General features: G+C 37.3%; 1 protein-coding gene and 2 pseudogenes across 1 annotated transcript in view; 1 reads left to right on the top strand and 2 right to left on the bottom strand.

Moving 5' to 3' along the window:
* Positions 1–7,515: 7,515 nt before the first annotated feature.
* Positions 7,516–12,778, bottom strand: LOC128316033 (40S ribosomal protein S3a-like; annotated as a pseudogene).
* A 2,564-nt stretch (positions 12,779–15,342) lies between these two features.
* The window catches only part of LOC128316171 (uncharacterized), a 29,738-nt gene continuing 21,301 nt past the window's right edge, over positions 15,343–23,779 (bottom strand). The window contains exon 3 of the mRNA XM_053225099.1: positions 15,343–23,259. The gene's annotated coding sequence lies outside the window, so the exon portion shown is untranslated. The remainder of the gene's footprint in view (positions 23,260–23,779) is intronic.
* Positions 16,015–16,747, top strand: LOC106981968 (SIN3-HDAC complex-associated factor-like; annotated as a pseudogene).

Below are 23,779 nucleotides of genomic sequence, written 5' to 3'. Positions count from 1 at the left end.
TATTTAAAATTGCAAAGAAGACCTAAATATACAGGGATTGGAAGACTCAACACTGTCAAGATGTTGAGCTCCATTACTGATCCTGAAGAAGGAGCTGGTATGGAACTTGCTCTCCAAAGGTAAACAATTAGAAACCTGGACAAAATATATGAGACAACTGTTTTTGGACAACTACCGGAGGCTGTAAGCTGCACATTCTCAGAGCACAGAGAGGACTCTGAGATGTTCAAATTGTACCCAGCCAGAACAGAGACCTCACTGAGTAACAGGGCAATCAGAGGGGTAAAGGTAGAATATTAAAACTAAACTAGCCCGTAAGCAAAGGCTATTCTAGGCACACTCTAACAAAGCTGAAAATAATCCTTGAAAATATCAAGTTGATCCACAACTACCCTAATAACCTGTGTGCAAAAATAAATTTCAAAACTGAAAAAAAGACAACAAAATGCAAATACTTAACAACATAACATTTGGAACATCTGATATCAAATAAAAAATCACTAGACATAGAAAAAAGAAAAAAGTTTAAACCACAAAAGGACGTGAAAATGATATGTGATATAAAACACATGTATTCAAAATATACTAAATATTACATATAATATTCACATATACATAATATACACACATATAACATACATGTTTTATATTCACATACACATTTTTTGTTCCAGCCCTTTTCACTTTACACTTAACTTCAGTGCCAATGTCACTAGATTTCCTGATAATACAAAAGTGATCTCTCCGTCTACATAAAATTTTTTCTCCATGTTTTACAATTAAAAACAACAAAAATGCCAGTGAGTATGAAGAGGTACATTTTACAAATTTTGTTTATTCATGTGTATCAAAACCTTTAAGAGAGAGAGAGAGAGAGAGAGAGAGAGAGAGAGAGAAAGAAAGAAAAAGAAAGAAAGAAAGAAAGAAAGAAAGAAAGAAAGAAAGAAAGAAAGAAAGAAAGAAGGAAGAAAGGAAAAAGGGCAAAAGGGGCACCTGGGTGGCTCAGGTGAGCATCCAACTTTGGCTCAAGTCATGATGTCACCTTCATGAGTTTGAGCCCTGCATCAGGTTCTCTGCTATCAGCGCAATGCCCACTTCAGATCCTCTGTCTCCCTCTCTCTCTTCACCTCCCCCACTCAAGTGCTCTCCCTCTCTCAAAAATAAACAAACATAAAAAAAATTTTTTAAAAAGCAAAACTTTTTTCTCCCTATATTTTCTTTGGCTTTAGCTACTCCTAGTACATTATCCTGTATCCCAAGGTTTTGCATGCAGTGGTAGGCTTTAACAGTCTCTCATCAGATCATGAGAACCATTGTTAAATATTTAGGAATTCTGCAATCTGATTGCTAAACTTTTGGGACCTTGAAGCCAGCCATTTTATTGGGAGGGTTGACCCTACAGAAATTGACCAACAGTACAAATCAGGGGTTTATTTCATCATGCTGCTGTTCCTGTACAATGCTGGTGTGCTAGTACACAATGCTGTTTTTTCTAGTTTAAAAAAAAGCACCCCTAAGAGAGTCAGCAAACTATGACCTACAGGTCAAATCTGGCCTGCCACATGTTTTTGTAAGTGAAGTTTTATTGGAATCCAGCATGTTTATATATTGTCAATGGCTGTTTTTGTGCTCTAACAGCAGAGTTGAGTAGTCATGACAGAGATCACAAAGCCTAAAATATTTACTATCTGGCTCTTTCATGACAAAGAAATAGCAAACAAAAACTATATTGAGCAGAGGTAATAGACATGCCAAACAATAATAAATTATGCTTGAATAGAATTCATCAGAAACATGCATCTTAGAAAAGTGCTTTTTACATACTCTTATATACACAAAGCCTAAAATGTTACAACCATTTATTTTTTTTTATACTCTAAGATGTCTAACAACAGTATACATTTCATAGAATAACTCCATTTCTGTTAAAAGGGTAAAACACAGGAGCACCTGGGTGGTTCCGTCGGTTAAGCATCTGACTATGGCTCAGGTCATGACCTCATAGTTCATGAGTTCGAGCCCTGCACTGGGCACTCTGCTGTCAGTGCTGAACCCACTTCGGATCCTCTGCCTTCTTTTCTCTCTGCCCTTCACCCACTCACGTTCTCTCTCACTCTCTCTCTCAAAAATAAACATTTAAATAAAAGGGTAAAAAATAGTATTTATATTTATGCATAAATATTTTAGAGAAAATACACAAGAAACTGGTAAAATTAGTTGCCCCTGAAAAGAGGAACTGGACAGAGTTTAAAGGAGAGTTTTCATTGAATATGCTTTTGTATTTCTTGCATTTTAAACCATGTGTTTGTATGACCTATTTAAAAAATAAATAACATTTTTTAAAAGTATTGGCTAAGATGAGATTTAGGAATTTCAATCCTTTCTTCTATGAGGCATCCTGATATAATAGAAAGAACATTGTTTATGGGAGTTAAAAAAAAAAAAAAAAAGACATGTTTCCAAAACCTGGTCGGCTACTTGCTAGTTTTGTGATGTTGGCCACGCTCCTTAAGTTAGCTGAATCTCAGCTTGGACATTAATAAAATCAGTATAACAAAAGCTACTTTGTGAGGATTAGATATTATATAAAACTGCCTTGTACTTACTAAATGGTAGCTATTATTCTGTGGATTTCTATTATCCCTGCTATCCATTACCACCAATTATGTGTTGGATATTGATTAAAGGGAACCTAAGGTATGAATGAGGTCTAAGAGAGTCTTAATTTACAGATATCAACTAACCCTGTGAGGGAAAACCAGGATTTTAAAAATTGTATTCAGGTGCTTCTTAGGTTTTCAAGTGCAAAAGTTCAAGGGTTTTTTAAGGCTTCTTGAGGACTTGCCCAAGAGATCAAGCAATCAATAGCATTTAATAATGGCCTAAGTCCACAATGCAATTTCATATTGGTTCTCCCTCCTCTGCTTCATTTCTCTTTTCCTATCCCTGTTTCTTGGAACTGCTTGCCTTAATAATAGCACATAAGTCTTTTGCCTCAGGTTATGTATACTTTTTGAGGAAACTCAAGCTAAGACGAGGGCCTGCCTAATTCTACTGAAGAGAGCCTGGGACTGTGTAGTAGATACTGTTGGTGCCCTATCCATATGTCTTCAGGCCTTAATATTAACAGGGCTTGCTTTCTTGACCGCCAGCATTTGCATCTGTGCTCTGTTAGAGGGCTTTCTTTACCACCCTCAGTATTTTCTCCCACTATATGAGATGTCTTTTAATTTCTTTTTGCCTATTTATTTTGAGAGAGAGAGAAAGTGCACATGCTCCCTCAAAAGCAAAGGAGGGACAGAAAGAGAGAGAGAGAGAGAGAGAGAGAGAGAGAGAGAGAGCGAATGAACCTCAAGCAGGCTCTGTGCTGTCTGTACAGAGCCCAAGGCAGGGATTAGTCTCACAAACCGTGAGATCACGACCCAAGCCAAAAATCAAGAGTCACAGCTTAACTGACTAAGCCACCCAGGCACTCTCCCCCTCCCCTGCTTTTTTTTTAAGATTTAATTATTTTAAAGTTATTTCTATACCCAATATGAGGCTCAGACTCATAACCTGAGATCAAGGGTCACAAACTCCCCCAACTGAGCCAACCAGGCACTCCTGTCCTTTACTTTCTTGATGGTATAGCTTCTTCCACAAAAGTTTTTCATTTTGATGAAATCCAATTTTTCAAATTTTCTTTTCTGTCACTTGTCTTTTGGGGTTGTATCTCAGAGATCACTGCCTAACCCAAGTTCACTAAGATTTACCCCTATGTTTTCTTCTAGTAGTTTTAAATGTGTGTGTGTTGCAGGGGGCGGGGGGGGGGGTGTTCCTTGCTTTTGTTTTGTTTTTAGAGCAAGTGCAATCAGGGGGGGGAGAGAGAATCTAAACCAGGCTCCATGCCCAGCACAATCCCAATGTGGGGTTCGATATCACTACCATAAGATCATGACCTGAGCCAAAATAAAGAGTCAGATGTTTAACCAACTAAGCCACTCAGTTATCCCTCTTGCAGTTCTACAGTGGGTTTATTTTTGGGGGGAGGGGTTTGTTTTGTTTTTTAACATTTAGGTCTATGATCCATTTTTAGTTAATTTTTGTGTAAGGTTCCAGTAGGAATCCAATTTCATTCTTTCATGTGTGGATATTCAGTTGTCCCAGGACCAGTTTTTGAAAAGATAATTTTTTCTCCATTGAATTATTTTGGCACCCTTGTGAAAAATCAATTGACCATAAATGGAAGAGTTTATATCTGGATTCTCCATTTTATTCCAGTGATCTATGTGTCTTTCCTCATGCCATCACCACAGTATCTTCATCACTGTAGTTTTGTACTAGGTTTGAAATTGGGAAGTGTGAATCCTCCAAATTTGGACTTCTTTTTCAAGACTGTTTTGGCTGTCATCTTTGTTTTTTGATTTATACTTTGTGAATCTCCTTTAAGAAATCTTTTTGGACTGGGGCGCCTAGATAGCTCAGTCAGTTAAATGTCTGCTTCAGCTCAGGTTATGATCTCACAGTTGGTGACTTCAAGCCTGGCGTCGGGCTCTGTGCTGACAGTTCAGAGCCTGGAGCTTGCTTCAGGTTCTGAGTCTCCCTCTCTCTCTGCCCCTCCCCGCTCCCAAACTCATTCACTCTCTCACTCTCTCTCTCAAAAATAAACATTAAAAAAAAAAAGAAATAAATCCATTTGGACTCCAAAGCCATAAAATATTTTTCTATATGGTTTTCAAGAAATTTTATCAAAAGGAGGTCATAAGAGGGAAGTATATAGCAATCCAGGCCTTCCTAAAGAAGGAAGAAAGTTCTCAGATACACAACCTAACTTTACATCTTAAAGAGCTGGAAAAAGAACAGCAAATAAACCCCAAACCAGCAGAAGACAGGAAATAATAAGGACCAGAGCAGAAATCAATGCTATAAAAACCAAAAAACAACAACAACAATAACAACAACAACAAACAGTAGAACAGATCAATGAAACCAGATTCTGGTTCTTTGAAAGAATTAACAAAACTGATAAAACCTAGCCAGTTTGATCAAAAAGAAAAAGGAAAGGACCCAAATAAATAAAATCAACAATGAAAGAGGAGAGATCACAACCAACACAACAGAAATACAAACAATAATAAGAGAATATTATGAGTAGTTATATGCCAATAAAATGGGCAATCTGGAAGAAATGGACAAATTCCTAGAAACATACAAACTACCAAAATTGAAATGGGAAGTAACAGAAAATTTGAACAGACCCATAACCAGTAGAGAAATCGAATTAGTAACCAAAAATCTCCCAAAAAACAAGAATCCAGGACCAGATGGCTTTCTAGAGGAATCCTATCAAACATTTTTTAAAATATTTTTTAACTTGTTTTATTTTTTATTTTTTAAAATTTACATCCAAATTAGTTAGCATAGAGTGTAACAATGATTTCAGGAGTAGATTCCTCAGTGCCTCTTACCCATTTAGCCCATCCTCCCTCCCACAACCCCTCCAGTAACCCCCCATTTGTTCTCCATATTTATGAGTCTCTTCTGTTTTGTCTCCCTCCCTGTTTTTATATTTTTGTTTCCCTTCCCTTATGTTCATCTGTTTTCTCTCTTAAAGTCCTCATATGAGTGAAGTCATATGATTTTTGTCTTTCTCTGATTGACTAATTTCACTTCGTATAATACCCTCCAGGTCCATCCACGTAGTTGCAAATGGCAAGATTTCATTCTTTTTGACTGCTGAGTAATACTCCATTGTATATGTATACCACATCTTCTTTATCCATTCATCCATCGATGGACGTTTGGGCTCTTTCCATACTTTGGCTATTATTGATAGTGCTGCTATAAACATGGGAGTGCATGTGTCCCTTCGAAGCAGCACACCTGTATCCCGTGGATAACTGCCTAGTAGTGCAATTGCTGGGTTGTAGGACAGTTCTATTTTTAGTTTTTTGAGGAACCTCCATACTGTTTTCCAGAGTGGCTGCACCAGCTCGCATTCCCACCTATCAAACATTTAAAGAAGAGTTAGCACCTACTCTCCTGAAGCTGTTCCAAAAAATAGAAATGGAAGGAAAACTTCCAAACTCTTTTTATGAAGCCAGCGATTCTAAAACCAGACAAAGACCACTGAAAAGGAGAACTATAGACCAATTTCCCTGATGAACATGGATGCAAAAATCCGCAGCAAGATACTAGCCAACCAGGTCTAACAATACATTAAAAAAATTATTCACCCTGATCAAGTGAGATTTATACCTGGGATGCAGGGCTGGTTCAATATCCACAAAATAATCAATGTGATACATCACACCAATAAAAGAAAGGAAAAGAACCGCATGATCCTCTCAATAGATGCAGAGAAAGCATTGACAAAATATAGCACCCTTTCTTGATAAAAACCCTCAAGAAAGTAGGGATAAAGGGATCATACCACAAGATCATAAGAGCCATATATGAAAGATCCACCACTAATATCATCCTCAATGGAGAAAAACTGAGAGCTTTCCCCCTAAGGTCAGGAACAAGACAGGCATGTCCACCCTCGCCACTGTTATTCAACGTAGTATTGGAAGCCTTAGCCTCAGCAATCAGAAAACACAAAGAAATAAAAGGCATCCAAATCAGCCAGGAGGAGGTCAAAGTTTCACTCTTCACAGATGACATGATATTCTATATGCAAAACCCAAAAGACTCCACCAAAAAACTGCTAGAACTGATCCATGAATTCAGCAAAGTCACAGGATATAAATAAAATCAATGCACAGAAATCAGTTGCATTCCTATACACCAACAATAAAGAAAGAGAAAGAGAAAGAGAAATCAAGGAATGAATCCCATTTACAATTGCACCAAAAACCATAAAATACCTAGGAATAAATCTAACCAACAAGGCGAAAAATCTATACACTGGAAACTATAGAAAGCTTATGAAGGAAACTGAAGAAGATACAAAAAATGGGAAAACATCCCATGCTCCTAGATAGGAAGAACAAATATTGCTAAAATGTCAATACTACCCAAAGTAATCTACATATTCAGTGAAATATCTATCAAAATAACACCAGCATTCTTCACAGAACTCAAACAAACAATCCTAAAATTTGTATGGAACCAGAAAAGACCCCGAATAGCCAAAGCAATCTTGAAAAAGAAAACCAAAGCTGGAGGTATCACAATCCCGGACTTCAAGCTGTACTGCAAAGCTGTAATCATCATGACAGTATGGTACTGGCACAAAAACAGACACTCAGATCAATGGAACAGAATAGAGAACCCAGAAATGGACCCACAAACGTATGGCCAACTTTGACAAAGCAGGAAAGAATATCCAGTGGAATAAAGACCGTCTCTTCAGCAAATGGCGCTGGGAAAACTGGAGAGCGACATGCAGAAAAATGAACTTGGCCCACTTTCTTATGCCATACACAAAAATGAACTCAAAATGGATGAAAGACCCAATGTAAGACAGGAAGTCATCAAAATCCTCGAGGAGAAAGCAGGCAAAAACCTCTTTGAACTTGTCCGCAGCAGATAAAGGGTTAGTATCCAGAATCTATAAAGAACTTATCAAATTCAACACCCAAAAAACAATCCAGTGAAGAAATGGGCAAAAGACATGAATAGACACTTCTCCCAGGAAGACATCCAGATGGCCAACCGACACATAAAAAATGCTCAACATCACTCATCATCAGGGAAATACAAATCAAGACCACAATGAGATACCACCTCACCCCTGTCAGAATGGCTGACATTAACAACTCAGGCAACAACAGATGTTGGCAAGGATGCTGAGAAAGAGGATCTCTTTTGCACTGCTGGTGGGAATGCAAGCTGGTGCAGCCACTCTGGAAAACAGTATGGACGTTCCTCAAAAAATTAAAAATAGAACTACCCTATGACCCAGCAATTGCACTACTAGGCATTTATCCACGGGATCCTGGGGCATATGTACCCTAATGTTTATAGCAGCACTATCAACAACAGCCAAAGTATGGAAAGAGCCCAAATGTCCACCGATGGATGAATGGATAAAGAAGATGTGGTATATATACACAATGGAGTATTACTCGGCAATCAAAAACAATGAAATCTTGCCATTTGCAACTACATGGATGGAACTGAAGGGTATTATGCTAAGCGAAATCAGAGAAAGACATACCATATGACTTCTCTCATATGAGGACTTCAAGATACCAAACAGATGAACATTAAGGGAGGGAAGCAAAAATAATATAAAAACAGGGACAGGGACAAAACATAAGAGATTCTTAAATATAGAGAACAAACAGAGGGTTACTGGAGGGGTTGTGGGAGGGGAATGGGCTAAATGGGTAAGGGGAATTAAGGAATCTACTCCTGAAATGCACCATATGCTAACTAACTTGGATGTAAATTAAAAAATAAATACATTATTAATAAAAAAAGAAGTTTTATCATTTGCCCCTCTTGTTCCAATCATCGATCTATTTGGAATTTATTCTAGTGCATGATAAGAGGTAGGGGTTTAATGTCATGCTTTTAAACTGTATTAACACTTTTTTTAAGTCCATTTTTTCTTTCACTGATCCACAAAAAAAGTCTGTCACAAATCAAGTTTCCATATAGGTGTGGTTCTGTTTGGGTACCCTGTTCTATTCTATTGGTCACTTTTTCTATTCTTAAACCAGTAACACTATCTTAAAATTACTATACGTTTTTTTTCTTTTTTTCTTTTTTTTTTTTTTTTTTTTGGTGTTTATTCATCTTAGAGAAGAGAGACAGAGCACAGGTCAGGGAGCGGCAGAGAGAGAGGGAGACACAGAATATTAAGCAGGCTCCAGGCTCTGAGCTGTCAGCACAGAGCCGGATGTGGGGCTCAAACCCATGAGCCTTGAGATCATGACCTGAGCCGAACAAAGTTGGATGCTTAGCCAACTGACCCACCCAGGCGTCCCTTTTTTTTAAAAACATTTTTTATTTGTCACCATTAAATATCTAAATTTCAAACAGGTTTTATTGAACTTTAGTACCAGTCTCATCCCCAGTAACTTTTCCAGAACCACTACCTTCACCATGAAGCTCCATGTGCTTTCCCAAATCAAACACAGGCTTCTTCAGCATTTTTACATTTTTAACAAAGACAGCATAGAGTGGATAAAGAGATTGACAAGACTTTTCTATGTCTTTTCCAAAGCTGTCTGGAATCAATTTATTGACCACTTCTTTCAAGTCATTTATCTGCACCTCCCACGTCATGATCTCCATCATCTTTTTCTGAATTTTGGTGGACCTGTTGGTGCTGAGCATAAGAGGTCTTCTAAATCTGATTGTTACATTTTTTAGTAAAACCAATACAGAATAGATGAAGCAAATAAACATCAGTAGTCTTGACATCAACATGGGCTTCAATCAGGGTCTGCCATTTTTGACCAAGGAGCACATTTTGTCACAGATAAGATCTATGCCATGGAACTTAGGCAGTTTTTGCCCTGAACATCCTCAAAAATTATCTTGAATTTCTGAATACAACTTTCTGCAGATCAACAAGGCTCACTTCAAAAACACGACCCTTGAGGCCATCAGATATGATTTTGGTTCCTTGAGTTCTGGTGGACTAGTGTTTTTCCAATATTTCTTATACTGAACATAGCTGGTGCTTTCACATCATACCAATCCTTCTTAGAAAATGGATCAACCACTTTCTTCTTGGCTTCCTTTCTGCCACCTTTTGTAAGGTGCTTGTTCTTGCCAACGGCCATGACAAGGTTCAAGGAGCCAAAAGGCTCAGTTACTATAGCTTTTTAATAAGGTAACCTCTATGGCAAATCTCCCCATCTTATTCTTCTTCATATTTATGGCTCTTACATATAAATTATAGATATAGTTTAACAAGTTACACACACACACACACACACACGTTTCATTTGGATTTTGATTGGTACTGCATTGAATTTATAGATCATTTTGGGAAGACATTATTTTAAGAAAACAATATTGAGTTTTATAATCAATAAACATAATTCATTTACTTATATTGAGCCAGTGTTGCAGAGTTCCAGGGGTATCTTTCTCACCACAAGATCCACTTATATCTTTTCTCCTTTATGCTACTTGTTCCTAAGCTTAATGAGAATGCTTTCAATATATCAAATTAAGGGGGCGCCTGGGTGGCTCAGTCGGTTAAGCAGCCGACTTCGGCTCAGGTCATGATTTCACAGTCCTTGAGTTCGAGCCCCGCGTCGGGCTCTGTGCTGACAGCTCAGAGCCTGGAGCCTGTTTCAGATTCTGTGTCTCCCTCTCTCTGACCCTCCCCCGTTCATGCTCTGTCTCTCTCTGTCTCAAAAATAAACGTTAAAAAAAAATTAAAAAAAAAAAAGAATAACGTTAGCTGTTGTATTTGGAAGGTAATCTTTATCTGGTTAGAATGGTCTCTTTTATTCCTTTATTAAGAAGTTTTTTCAAAAAATCATAACTGCGTTGAATTTTATCAAGCATGTTTTGTTTTTAACAGTAAACTAATCCTGGATTTGTGAGATATAACCATCCTGGTAATGATGTATTATTTCCTTTACCTACTGTCATATTCCATTTTCTTTTTTTTTTTTTCTTTGTTTTTAAAGTTTGTATTTATTTATTGGAGAGAGACCTACACCACACATCAGAAAGTGCCCTCATTCAGAAAGGGAAGGCAAACATTAAGGTCACCTTACATGTTTCCCTTATTTTAAGGATCATTTCCCTGTGCTATCATCTACTGTCTGAAAACAGTTGCTTCACATATTTTGCTACTTTTAAAGTTATTGGTGATACAAGGTGAAGTCCAATACCAGTTACTCCATCATGTCTAGAAGCAGCAATCTCCATCATTTTTTAATATGCAATATTTTTATCTTTCAGTTTAAAGATCTTCAAATTTCCATTATTTTATCATTGATTCATTAATACATTTTAGTATCTAAACATAAGAACTTTAATATTTAAAAAAAATTTTTTTAATGTTTATTTATTTTTGACAGAGAGAGAGACAGAGCATGAGCAGAGGAGGGGCAGAGAGAGAGGGAAACACAGAATCTGAAGCAGGCTCCAGGCTCTGAGCTGTCAACACAGAGCCTGACGCGGGGCTCAAACTCACGGACCGTAAGATCATGACCTGAGCTGAAGTCGGATGCTCAACCGACTGAGCCACCCTGGCGCCCCAGAACTTTAATATTTTTTTAATGTTTATTTTTGAGAGAGAGAGAGAGAGAGAGTGCGGGGGATGGGTAGAGAGAGGGGAGAATAGAGGATCCAAAGTGGGCTCCACGCTGACAGCAGAGAGCCAGATGCAGGGCTTGAATTCACCAACTGCGAGATCATGACCTGAGCCAAAGTTGGACACTTAACTGACTGAGCTACCCAGGCGCCCCAAAATATACGAACTTTTATAATTATTTTTTCAGTACAGATTTTTCATTTTATCCCACTGTGATCAAAGAATGCAATATGTATGACACCAGTCCTTTGAAATTTGTTCAGACTTCCTTTATAGCCCAATATATGGTTACAAATATTATCAAAAGTATTCCACTTGAAAGAACATGTATTCTGCAGTTTTTCTGTGGAGCGTTCTGTATATGTCCATTGAATCAAGCATATTAATTTGTTTCGTTCAAGTTTTCAACAATCTTGTTAACTTTGCTTTTTTATGTCCTTGATGTAACACTGAGAAATAGCTGTTGAAATCTCTCATTATAATTGTGGAATTTGTCTCTAACTCCCTGTTGTTCCTGGTGATTTGATCCTTTTATCATCTCTAGTGATCCTCTTTAATTGCTTTTTGCTTTAAAATCTCACATTTTCTGATATTAATAGATTTATACTAGCTTTATTTCACTCAGTATTTACCTAATACATATTTTCTACTACTTTATTTTCAATTTTTCTATATTCTTATTTTTTAGCTGTATCTTTTGTGAAGACTGAAAAACATCTGTAGACATTCATCAAAACATCTGTTTCATTACTATGAAACAGGTGTTCCTCAGCAATATTTGGCAATAATGGCTTGTGATTAAAAATGCTTCTTCCTTCATGATAGTTTTGTTGTTGTTGTTGTTGTTGTTAAGTTTTGGAAATGGTACAATACAGGGAAGATTAGTAGCTGGAGGGAAGGAAGTTATTGAGTTATTATAACCCAATGGAGAAAAAAAATATGTAAGAAATAAAGAAAATTCAAGCTGCGGGAATGCTCTTCAGACGACATCAGATCCTACGTGAGAGATGTTAGGATAAAAGAAAAGAAGAAGTTATGGTTTTATAATCTATAAGAAAGAGGAGAAAAAGAAAAAGAAAAAAAAAGAAAGAAAGAGGAGGCTTTAAATCATGTAATTTAAAGCTGGAACCAGTATAACACCCAAGACCTGGCCTAAAAGGATCTGAAATGCCCAAGAAAAGGACTGAAAAGGACCACTGAAAGGATATAAATATCATCCATAATTTAAAAAGACTTAAGGATCAAGTTATGAGTATGATTTTGATGAGAACCTGTATTTGCATATCTATGTATAATCTCTATCCTGAGATTTTTGTATTCTAAAGGGCTTATTGTGTATGCTATGTACTGGTCAACTATGATTCATGATTCTCCTTCCCAAACCTTCTCTTCCTCCAGTATTCCTTATTTAAATAAATGACATCCACCCATTTCCTTAAGCCAGAAATCTGGAAGTCATCCTTGATTCATCTTTCCCTCACAATCAAATCCTATTGATTTTGTCTTTTAAATATCTTTTGAATCAGTCCACTTTTTCCTCTTCCTCTTTGCCAACTCCCTAATTCATTTCCTCCAATTGTCTTCTGTTTACCCACATGTATTATTTGTGGGCCATCCTCTCCTCCATTCTTCACATAGTGCCTAGAATGATCTTTTAAAAATGCAAGTGATTATGTTACTTCCCTGTTTAAACATATAAAACAGAAAACAAAAATCCTCAATGGCTTCCCATTACTCTCAGAATAAAGACCAAACAATAAAGACTCCAAGATCTGGATTTTGTCTCTCTACATTGTAGCATGTTGGCTTTCCTTTCAGTACCTCAAAATCTATCAGTGCTATTCCTTCTGCCTAAATCACTTTCCCCTATACTCTTTACTTAGCCAACTCCTCCTCAGTTTTCTTGTTTTAGCTTTGATGTCTCTAAAACCCAATCTGATCTAAAATAGGTTACCTAATCCCCTGCTGAAAACTCCCATAGCACCCCGTACTACTTTTGCATAAACTCAGTGCATTTGTAACTACTTATAGTGATGGTCTCCCTTCCTCTATTATCAGTTCCATGAGAATTGGAACTGTTTTATCCTTCTTTGTATCTCCAGTCCCTAGCTGACACACGGTAAGATCTTAATATTTGGTAAATGACCAACTCACTAAAAGAATGAATGAATAAATGATGATTGAGCACAGAATGCGTGCTATGTAGGACAGAGCAGTGTTAAGTACCTCTAGTAATTAGGTAGAAATATAAGGAAATTCTCCCTTCAGAGGAGGATTAGCAATTAACATGGGCACATTGTTTCAAGGGCACCATGAATGGTTGTATTATTATTCTTTATTTTTCCCTTTGCTCAAGTTTCTGCTGAGAAGAACGAGGCTCATGAAATTGGTATACTCAAAATATACCAATAAAATGGTGAAGGAGGGTAATCTGTGTCTCTATTTTTTCAGATGAGGGAATTGAGGTTCAGACATCAAAATTATTGGTTTATGGTCTAAAAGTATTTTGGTAACCTGTGAATTATGATGATGCCATGGTTTCTGTGTTTGACAATGAGAAATGGCCACTTTTCGGAAACTGTTTTAATGATTAGATAAGGCCTATGATTAGACAGTCTGATACCGAAAAAATAATCATTCTGAATCTTAAAAATATTTCTAATTTAATGTCAGCATAATGTAGTAATCCTTCCTTCCTAAGGTAATGATATTCTCAAAACAGATTCTGCCTCATATAAAATAGATAACTAGAGTGAACTAAATTATGAAAACAAAACTTTTTATGCATATTTCCAAGTTATCTCTGTCATGGAAGTACAATTTGTAATCTCTTTTCTCTGGCCACAGCTTTTCCAACATAGCTTCCCAACAGTGTCATGCATTTTCTTCTAAACATTATGTTCTAACTGTGTGACTAACACTGACAAATTTGTCTGTAACAAACGTCTTCCTTGACCAGCCTGTCACCACTTCCCCTAAATACAGGGTGGTTCTAAATGAGTGATCCTTCAGATACACTCCTCATTGGTATCTGGGCGTTACCTCACAATCTGGCCAAATAACTTTTATAAAGTTCAGTAAACTCTTTGGGCTGAACAAGGCTGATTTCATTTTTTGCTTCAACCATAATCATCTAATTGTTCAGACTCTCGGTCATCTTAAGGAAAAAGTGACAGAAGTTACTCAAAATGTTTGTGCAATGTAGCCTAGTTGTATGGCAACAGAAAGTAAATCACTGAAAAAACAAATTTTTTAGTGAAAGAATCATGCTAAGTATGTGACTAAGAAATGTCTCTATTCAAACTGTATTTCACATCCAGCCAATTACTTGAAAAAATACTTAAAGTATTTTATTTTTTAATGTCTATTTATTTTTGAGAGAGAGAGACAGAGCATGAGCAGGGAAGGGGCAGAGAGAGACACACACACACACAGACAGAATCTGAAGCAGGCTCCAGGCTCTGAGCTGTCAGCACAGAGCCTGATGCGGGCTCAAACCCATGAACTGCGAGATCATGACCTGAGCTAAAGTTGGAAGCTTAACCAGCTGAGCCACCCAGGTGCCCCAATACTCAAAGTATTTTTAAACCGGTTCTCTAATACTCCAAACTTTTAAATTGCTTGTGGATATATTTTGTGTGGCTTATTTATTAACTTTTCTCATTCTCGACACAGCAAAATGCTTTGAGAGTTATTAACAATTGAGATATTTTTAAAAAGTCATCACTAAGTTTTACTTCTCAATCTGTAACTTTTATAGGGAATTTACTATATGTCTAATCACTTTAAAGGGAATGATAGGAGGGATAAAAAGTAAGATACAGTTAAAAGTTTAACAAGTAATTGGAAACATAAGACTAACACACAACACAATTATGCAGTGAGAAACAGCAATAATCAAGTGCTGGATTGTATGGCAGTTAGTGAGGCTACATAGAAACAAGTTAAAGCTTTGTTTCTAAGGAGGTAAACTGGTAAACCTTTATTTTTTTTTAAGAAATTGACAATATTTATTATATTTTTTATCTGATTTTTCTTTTCCAAAATGTGGCTATAAAATCTGATTATCAGCTTTATAACCAGCTTTACTTTTAATTTTTAATTATTTTCATAATTTTAAACTTATACAAAATTTTAAACATATACAAAATTTTAAACATATACAAAAATAGGAAAATGCATCTTCATGTTCACATCACCAAGCCACACGTATAGTTTTATTTTCTTAGGATGTTCTCTCCATAAAGATATTCACAAGCTATTTCTCACACCTTTCAGAATTTAACTCAAATCACCTCACAAAGACCTTCAGTGACCACTCTAATTAAAACTATACCACCCAAACTCCCTCTGCCTCTTCCCTTTCTTTTTTCTTGCCGTAACATTTATCACCTCCTAACATATTATACTTAAAAAATATTTTATTTCTTATCTGTTTGCAATCCAATAAATTTCATGAAGACAGGGTTTATTAAATGTCTTCTTCATTCCCATTACCCAGAACAAGGCCTACTACAAAGAAGTGCTCAATAAATAGTCAACGAATTAATACATATTGACATGGGGAGATGTTCATGATATATATTTAAAAAAAAAAAAAGAACTGGGGAATCTACACCTTCCCAGCCAGTGGTAGCAACTGCAGAACTGCAGTAGACCATCTGTCTAGACAAGACAGTTGAGGAGAAGGGAGCAATTGGAAGGGGGGGGGGGGGCTAGCTTGGCGTGCACTCCAGACCTCAGGAACGTTATTGTGCGTGGAACGGCTGATTTTGGAAGACTATTGCCCAGAAGAAAAGATGTTTGGTTTTCACAAGCCAAAGATGTACCAAAGTATAGACGGCTGCTGTATTTGCAGAGCTAAGTCCTCCAGTTCTCGATTCACTGACAGTAAACGCTATGAAAAGGACTTCCAGAGCTGTTTTGGGTTGCATGAGACTTGTTCAGGAGACATCTGTAATGCCTGTGTCCTGCTTGTGAAAAGACGGAAGAAATTGCCAGCAGGATTAAAAAAAATAAAAATAAAAACTGGAATCATGTGGTAGATGCAAGGGCAGGGCCCAGTCTGAAGACAACATTGAAACCAAAGAAAGTGAAAACTCTATCTGGAAACTGGATAAAAAGCAACCAGATCAGTAAACTACAGAAGGAATTTAAATGTCACAATTCTGATGCTCACAGTACCACCTCAAGTGCCTTTCCAGCTCAGTCTCCTTGTTACAGTAACAAGTCAGATGGTGGCTCAGATACAGAGATGGCTTCTGGCTCTAACAGAACGCCAGTTTTTTTCCTTTTTAGGTCTCACATACTGGAAAAGACAGAAAATACGTTGCAGGATTATCTATAAAGGCAGTTTTGGAGAAGTTCTCATTGACACACATTTATTCAAGCCTTGCTGCAGCAATAAGAAAGCAGCTGCTGAGAAGCCGGAGGAGCAGGGGCCAGAGCCTCTGCCCATCTCCACTCAGGAGTGGTGACTGAGATTTATGTAGAAGGGGAACAAAAAAACAATTTAAATTTTGGAAAGAAAACAAAGCAACAAAACCCTCCTATTTTTAACTTGGATACCTGCTATTCTGCCAAAAGACACTTTCTAGAATAGTTTTGAATGGGTTGTTATTTCTCCTCCAGTTCCACAAACTCTGAAGCCAGTGTCTAGCTTACTAAAAGAAAAAAAGTATACATAATATTTAAGATGTTGACTATTTCATAGGAAAGCTGAATGATGCTGTAAAGTGCTCTTTAAGTCTTTTTTTTTTTAATCCCCTTTTAATGAATGAAACTAGGGGAATTTCAGAGGACAGAGATGGGATTTGCTGTATGATAAACATATGTAGTTTTAGTCTTTCTATATTGAGAAGCAGTGGTTGGGGCATTTTTAAGATGACTGGCTGTGCTTGTTTTCCTTCATGATAATAAATTTGTCATAACTCAGTAACACAGACTTGCCCCAAGAGGTAGTTGTTAATAATTTAAGGTCTTGCCAAGGTTCTGATGATTTAAACCTGTACTACTGAATATTAAGCAGGACAAAGCTGTCTGGTGCAAATACCTTGAAGGAGTAATTTCTAAACATACAGAGAGGTAACTTGAGTGTATATGTTGCATCCTCTGTCACCTCCCTCCGTATTGATTTTTAATAAAGATTTTAATCTATTTTGAAACTCCTAAAGCAGAATCAAAGCTCCTCTGGGGAAATGTCAAGTTTTAGGATGAGGAATCCTAAATAAAGAGTACCAAAGCATTACCACACGGTAGAGATCACATTCTATTAAAAATGTTAAATTATCTAAAAAAAATGTGCAAATCTTCAGGATGGCACACACAAAAAACAAAGGTTAATGCTTCTTGGGGAACATTTCTTAGAGGGCTTGCCTAGCGTGTAAATAATTGCCTTTGTGTTACACGACTGGTGACTTCATTGAAAATCTGCACAATTCAGTTTTAGCTCTGGATTACTTCAGTTGACCTCTGTGAAGGTTTTGTCTGTGTAGAGTGGTTGTTTGATTTTAACCTGTTAGGGTTTGGGTTTTTTGTTTTGTTTTTTTTCCACTCTATATTAAAGTAAAATTCTAAAAGAAAAGAGATGTGTGTTAATGCTGAGTGGGCTGGTTTAGGTTTGACTTCTTTCAGTCAGGCTTTGTGAACATTGACATGTCAGATGATGCATCCTGAAGATGGAGCTCTTCAATTCCAAAATCTTCATTTGAAGGCTTTTTACTTGAACCCAAACCAAAGTACTCTGGGTGCCTCTTTTCTAAACGTTCAGGAATAACCTATCACCGGTTCAGACTTTTCATAATCAGGGAGGATCATTTGCCTACCCTATAACAACATGACTCAGTGCTTATTTTTTTTTTACACTTAATATATTTTTTATTTTTTTTAATTTTATTTTTTATTTTTTAAAATTTGTATCCAAAGTAGTTAGCATATAGTGCAACAATGATTTCAGGGGTAGATTCCTTAGTGCCCTTTACCCATTTAGCCCACCCCCCCTCCCACAACCCCTCCAGAAACCCTCAGTTTGTTCTCTATATTTATGAGTCTCTTCTGTTTTGTCCCCCTCCCTGTTTTTATATTTGTTTCCCTTCCCATATGTTCATCTGTTTTGTCTCTTAAAGTCCTCAGATGAGTGAAGTCATATGATTTTTGTCTTTCTCTGACTAATTTCACTTAGCATAATACCCTCTAGTTCCATCCACGTAGTTGCAAATGGCAAGATTTCATTCTTTTTGATTGCTGAGTAATACTCCATTATATATATATATGTACACACACCACATTTTCTTTATCCATTCATCCATCGATGGAAATTTGGGCTCTTGCCATACTTTGGCTGTTGTTGATAGTGTTGCTATAAACATGGGGGTGCATGTGTCCCTTCGAAACAGCACACCTGTATCCCGTGGATAACTGCCTAGTAGGGCAATTGCTGGGTCATAGGGTAGTTCTATTTTTAATTTTTTGAGAAACCTCCATACTGTTTTCCAGATTGGCTGCACCAGCTTGCATTCCCACCAGAACTGAAAAAGAGATCCTCTTTCTTAGCATCCTTGCCAACATCTGTTGTTGCCTGAGTTGTTAATGTCAGCCATTCTGACAGGGGTGAGGTGGTATCTCATTGTGGTCTTGATTTGTATTTCCCTGATGATGAGTGATGTTGAGCATTTTTTCATGTGTCGGTTGGCCATCTGGATATCTTCCTTGGAGAAGTGTCTGTTAATGTCTTTTGCCCATTTCTTCACTGGATTATTTGTTTTTTGGGTGTTGAGTTTGATAAGTTCTTTATAGATTCTGGATACTAACCCTTCATCTGATATGTCATTTGCAAATATCTTCTCCCATTCTGTCGGTTGCCTTTTAGTTTTGCTGATTATTTCCTTCGCTTTTAATAAAAAGCAGAAGCTTTTTATTTTGATGAGGTCCCAGTAGTTCATTTTTGCTTTTGTTTCCCTTGTCTCCAGAGACGTATTGAGTAAGAAGTTGCTGTGGCCAAGATCAAAGAAGTTTTTGCCTGCTTTCTCCTCGAGGATTTTGATGGCTTCCTGTCTTACATTTAGGTCTTTCATCCATTTTGAGTTTACTTTTGTGTATGGTGTAAGAAAGTGGCCCAGGTTCATTCTTCTGCATGTCGCTGTCCAGTTTTCCCAGCACCACTTGAAGAGACGGTCTTTATTCCATTGGATATTCTTTCCTGCTTTGTCAAAGATTAGTTGGCCATACGTTTGTGGGTCCATTTCTGGGTTCTCTATTCTGTTCCATTGATCTGAGTGTCCGTTCTTGTGCCAGCAGTGCTTATTTTTAAAACTGGATTTTAAAAATTAGTATAAATAACAGTAAGGAGTGAGCCACTTTTTATGGGCACCCTATAGTTTTATAGTTCTTAATCCAAACTTAAAATTTTATATTTCTTCCTTATGGCAAAAACTACAAGCCACCATATGCACAGATTACACCGTGAGTTGGGTTGGCTCTCCCACAGCCTCTGAGGTAAATTACAAGAGTCCCAGCCATTATCATCTTCCTCCTGTTTCAAAAAAATTTTTTTGTACATTTTGGCTACAGTATTGGTGTTAGAATATACCATAATATGGATCATCTCTACCTCTGTATTTATTTATCTATTACTAGACCTCAACCAAGGCCTTCTTTTTCCCCTTCCACCTCTTTGCCTGTAGGATGTACTATATGTAGTCATGCACTTTGTATTAATATATTAGAAATCTACCAATCTGTTTTGTACTTTTTATACTGTTGGATAACTATAATCAAAACTTTTACTAGGGTATTGAATAAATTTAGTCTTACTATGAAATAAAAAAAAACCTGCAACACAGTTTGGATAATATTATGCCATACTGGGGAGTAGGGGGAGGAATGGCCTTGCCACAGGTTGTAGCACTCACCAAAATATTCTGAACTCCCCTTTCACATGTCACACCTGACTTGCAGCAGGGCAGAGCCATGGTTACTAGTTATGACTAATAAATTGTAAATGGAAGTAGAGTATGTCAATTATGGGCTGAGGCAGTAAAAAAATCCATGTGTGATTTTATAGTCTCTTTATGGTGACTAAAAGCACAATGTATTACAGAGTGTGGCCACAACATGGTCGAACCTCCATTAGCTGGGGCCCCTGACTGACTACATGGAGAAAACACCCTGCTAATCTGTGTAAGAAATGCAGCATTAGCAAGAAATTTTTATTGTGTTAAGCCACTGAGATTTGGATGGATTGTTTGTTATTGCAATATAATCTAGCTTATCTTGACCAATACACATACACAAACTAGCATTTATCAAGCACTTACTATATGCTAGTAATTATGCTGAACACTTTTCATCTTATCTATTAAACCCTCACAAAACCTTGTAGGACAGTACTATTATGCTGAAATGAGGAAACTGAGGCAGTGTGAGGACAAATAACTTGTCCAAGGTGGCCAGCTAAATGGAAAAGCTGGAAATGGAACCCAGGCAGTCTGGATGAAGATCTACCAAACTATTAACATAATATTATTAACAGGAATATTAACATAATCCTTGAGAGCAGGATTATGGGGAATGGTCACTCTTTGTTCTGTGTTTCTGTAATGTTACAGATTTTAAAACAACCATTCATTACCTTTGCAGTAAGCAATAAACAAATAAATGGGTACACAAACTATATGTTAGATACTTAAAGACTGAATTCAGAGATGGAAGTCAAGTGACACGGGAGAATGGTATAATCAAGGAATGCCTAAAAATGACTCTCTGCCACCCATAGCCATACCTAGTTTTATAGGTGAATTCCAGCAAGTAAGGTGAATCATAATATATTTCACAATAAAATTGGCTTAGTTTCTGCGCAGGGGCAGGAGGAGATACCCATATATATTTTAACTTTCAGCAAGGAAGGAGTTAATAAAATAGGCTGTGCCAACAGCAGGATGAATGTTGTGGTTCTAGGAATGTCTTCCAGTATTTAAGAGCACTCTTCAAAAGAAAAGTAATTATAATAAAACAATTCTTTATACCTAAAAGTGGCCTCATTAAATGCACATTTTAAATGTTCCACTCAATCATATTTAAACAAAATATATATGGCATAATATATTATAATAAAGTGTACATGTGCTTATTCTGGCTGCCCTGGATCTGATTTTGAAAATTCAACAATGTCTGACTCTGGACAGGAGGAAACTGAAAGACCAAAATACAGTTTCCCCAGACTCTGGGCAGCTGGCTGTTCTTGGCTGCCTAGCCTCACTTGGCCTCTATTGTTTTTTGAGCCTGGTTGGTTCTCCAGCCTTCCCATTGATTCTATAAACTAACAATCCTTCCACAGTTGGTTTCTATTGCTTGGAAGCAGGAAGCTGACTACCAAGCAGTAGATATAGGCAACTGTATAATGTGAAGACACAGCACCTACGAAAAAATGAGCCACTTTTGAAGGTCTGAACAAGACATGTTGTTATCTATAACATGTTAATAAATACACTTCACAGTTCGATTAGATTTGAGATGTTTTACATAGAACCACATTTCTCCTAGGTTTGATCCTTTGCTTCCCTTCCAGGAATTGCTGTCATATCCGAGTGTCCCTAACTCCACACATAAATAGCCCTGTGCTTTATCACCAGTCATGTTTCTTTTATAACATCACACTTTCAAAAAAGTGTCATTATGTAACATGATCTACTCAGCAGTAAAAATGCTATAAAGTTTTGGTTTAACATTATAAAAAATAAATTACTGAACTATCTTATTAGGTTAAGTTTAAAAGTCTATAAAATATAACACAGCCTCACCTATAACAAAATGAAAACCACCTGAGTTTCATTTGTCTTATGGAAATAATAATGCCTGTCTTATCTCCCAGTATTAACATAAGGATCAAATAATTTATGAACATTAATATGTTTAAGGTATGTACCATATTTCATCAAATCTTAAGATACATCTACTGTAAGACCTATCATTAGTTTATATACCACAAAAAAAGAAACAATACGGCCAATTAAAAACTATAACACATACTTTCTTAACACTTACAAATTCTATTTCAAAACCTAGCAAAAGAGAAATTTATGTAAGTAGACATAGATTGTTATATATAATTCTTGTGCAAATATTACAAGAAAAATATGAATGAAATAAATGGGTTAAGGTATTCTTAACAGTTTTCATTGAACCCAACACTCCCAAATCATTTCTCAACTCAATCACTGATAGCATGTTTTCCCACATAATATCATGATCTTTGCCAGCAGAAACATTGATGATATAGCATTTCTTATAAGAATCCACAAACTGTTTTTCTGGTTCAAGACAGTGACAAAAGAGAACCTTAAAGTCACCTCCTTTCACAGACACACCGAATCTTCAGCTACATACAGAACAATCCCCTCTGAAAGAAATCTAGAAACTAGCTGAGTGACTCTTACACATCAGGCAAGTGAGAAAAAACTCCCACTGAATTGAGTAGGAAAGCCTCAGACACAATCTTATCCCTGGAGCAGCAACACACAACTAGGAGGGAGCTCACAACTCCCAGCTTCTCTCTGAGGAGAGAAGGGCTTGGACACCAGAGCTGGCACCACAACTTTTAAGACTTCTACCTGAGAAATGGACTCACAAAACACCTAGCTCTGAAAGCCAACAGGGACTTACATCCACGAGATCCACAGTCTATAGTGAACTAATAGTTCTTACAGGATTTGTGTGGACTCACCATGGCTTGGCCCTCAGAGCCCAGCGCAGAGGGAGCAGACTGAATCATGCCCAGTTTCCCCACGAAAGAAGCTATTGCTTACCTTTAAAGTTTTGGCTTGAGGGGCAGGTTTCTAATTTAAAACACTTGTAGAGGCGAACTGCAATATTCTCCAGAAACCACAGAGACTGGTAGGGACATTTTCCTGTTCTCCCTCTGCCTCACTCCAGGTAGGTCATCAGTATATCCCAAAAAGGAGCTCGTCCACATGTCTGGTGCCCCAGTTTTTGCAGCTGCTCCCAGAGGAAGCCCTCTAATGGGGCTTATGTTTGCAGGTACCACAAGACTGTAAGAGAGAAACCATTCTTAAGGAGGTATCCATCCCTCACTGCACACTGCAGAGGCAGCAGATTGACACACAACCTTTTTGTGAAAGAGGCCTATTAGTTTATCTCTCAATAGCTGTGACCTGTGGGGCAGGCTTCTATCATAACGCACATCTAGAGGCCCATTGCCATCCTCTCCAGAAACCAGGAAGGCCAGCAGTCACCATCTTTGTGCTCTCCCTTTGTCCCACTCCACGTTACCAACGTCTTTGAGAAAGGAGCTTATGCATAACGGGTACCACCCTGGCTTTTGTGGCTGCCCCCCAGAGGACACATCTCTTGATAACCTGGCACTGGTAGCCAGTGGGACTCGTGTTCATGGATTCAGTGGGTTGGTAGCAAACAAAGAAACAATTCTTAACTGTCTATCCCCCTCAGGGCTTGATGTGCAGAGGGAGCAGACAGAAACACACATCTCCCAGTCCGCCCCTGAAGGAGGTATATTTACATACTTAATTTAATTAATTTTTTTTTTTTTGA

The sequence above is a fragment of the Acinonyx jubatus genome, chromosome B3 (genome assembly GCF_027475565.1).
Source record: "Acinonyx jubatus isolate Ajub_Pintada_27869175 chromosome B3, VMU_Ajub_asm_v1.0, whole genome shotgun sequence".
In the NCBI taxonomy this organism is placed as follows: Eukaryota; Metazoa; Chordata; class Mammalia; order Carnivora; family Felidae; genus Acinonyx; species Acinonyx jubatus.
The sequence above is the reverse complement of the archived record's forward strand: the minus strand, read 5'-3'. Positions and strand labels throughout refer to the sequence as shown.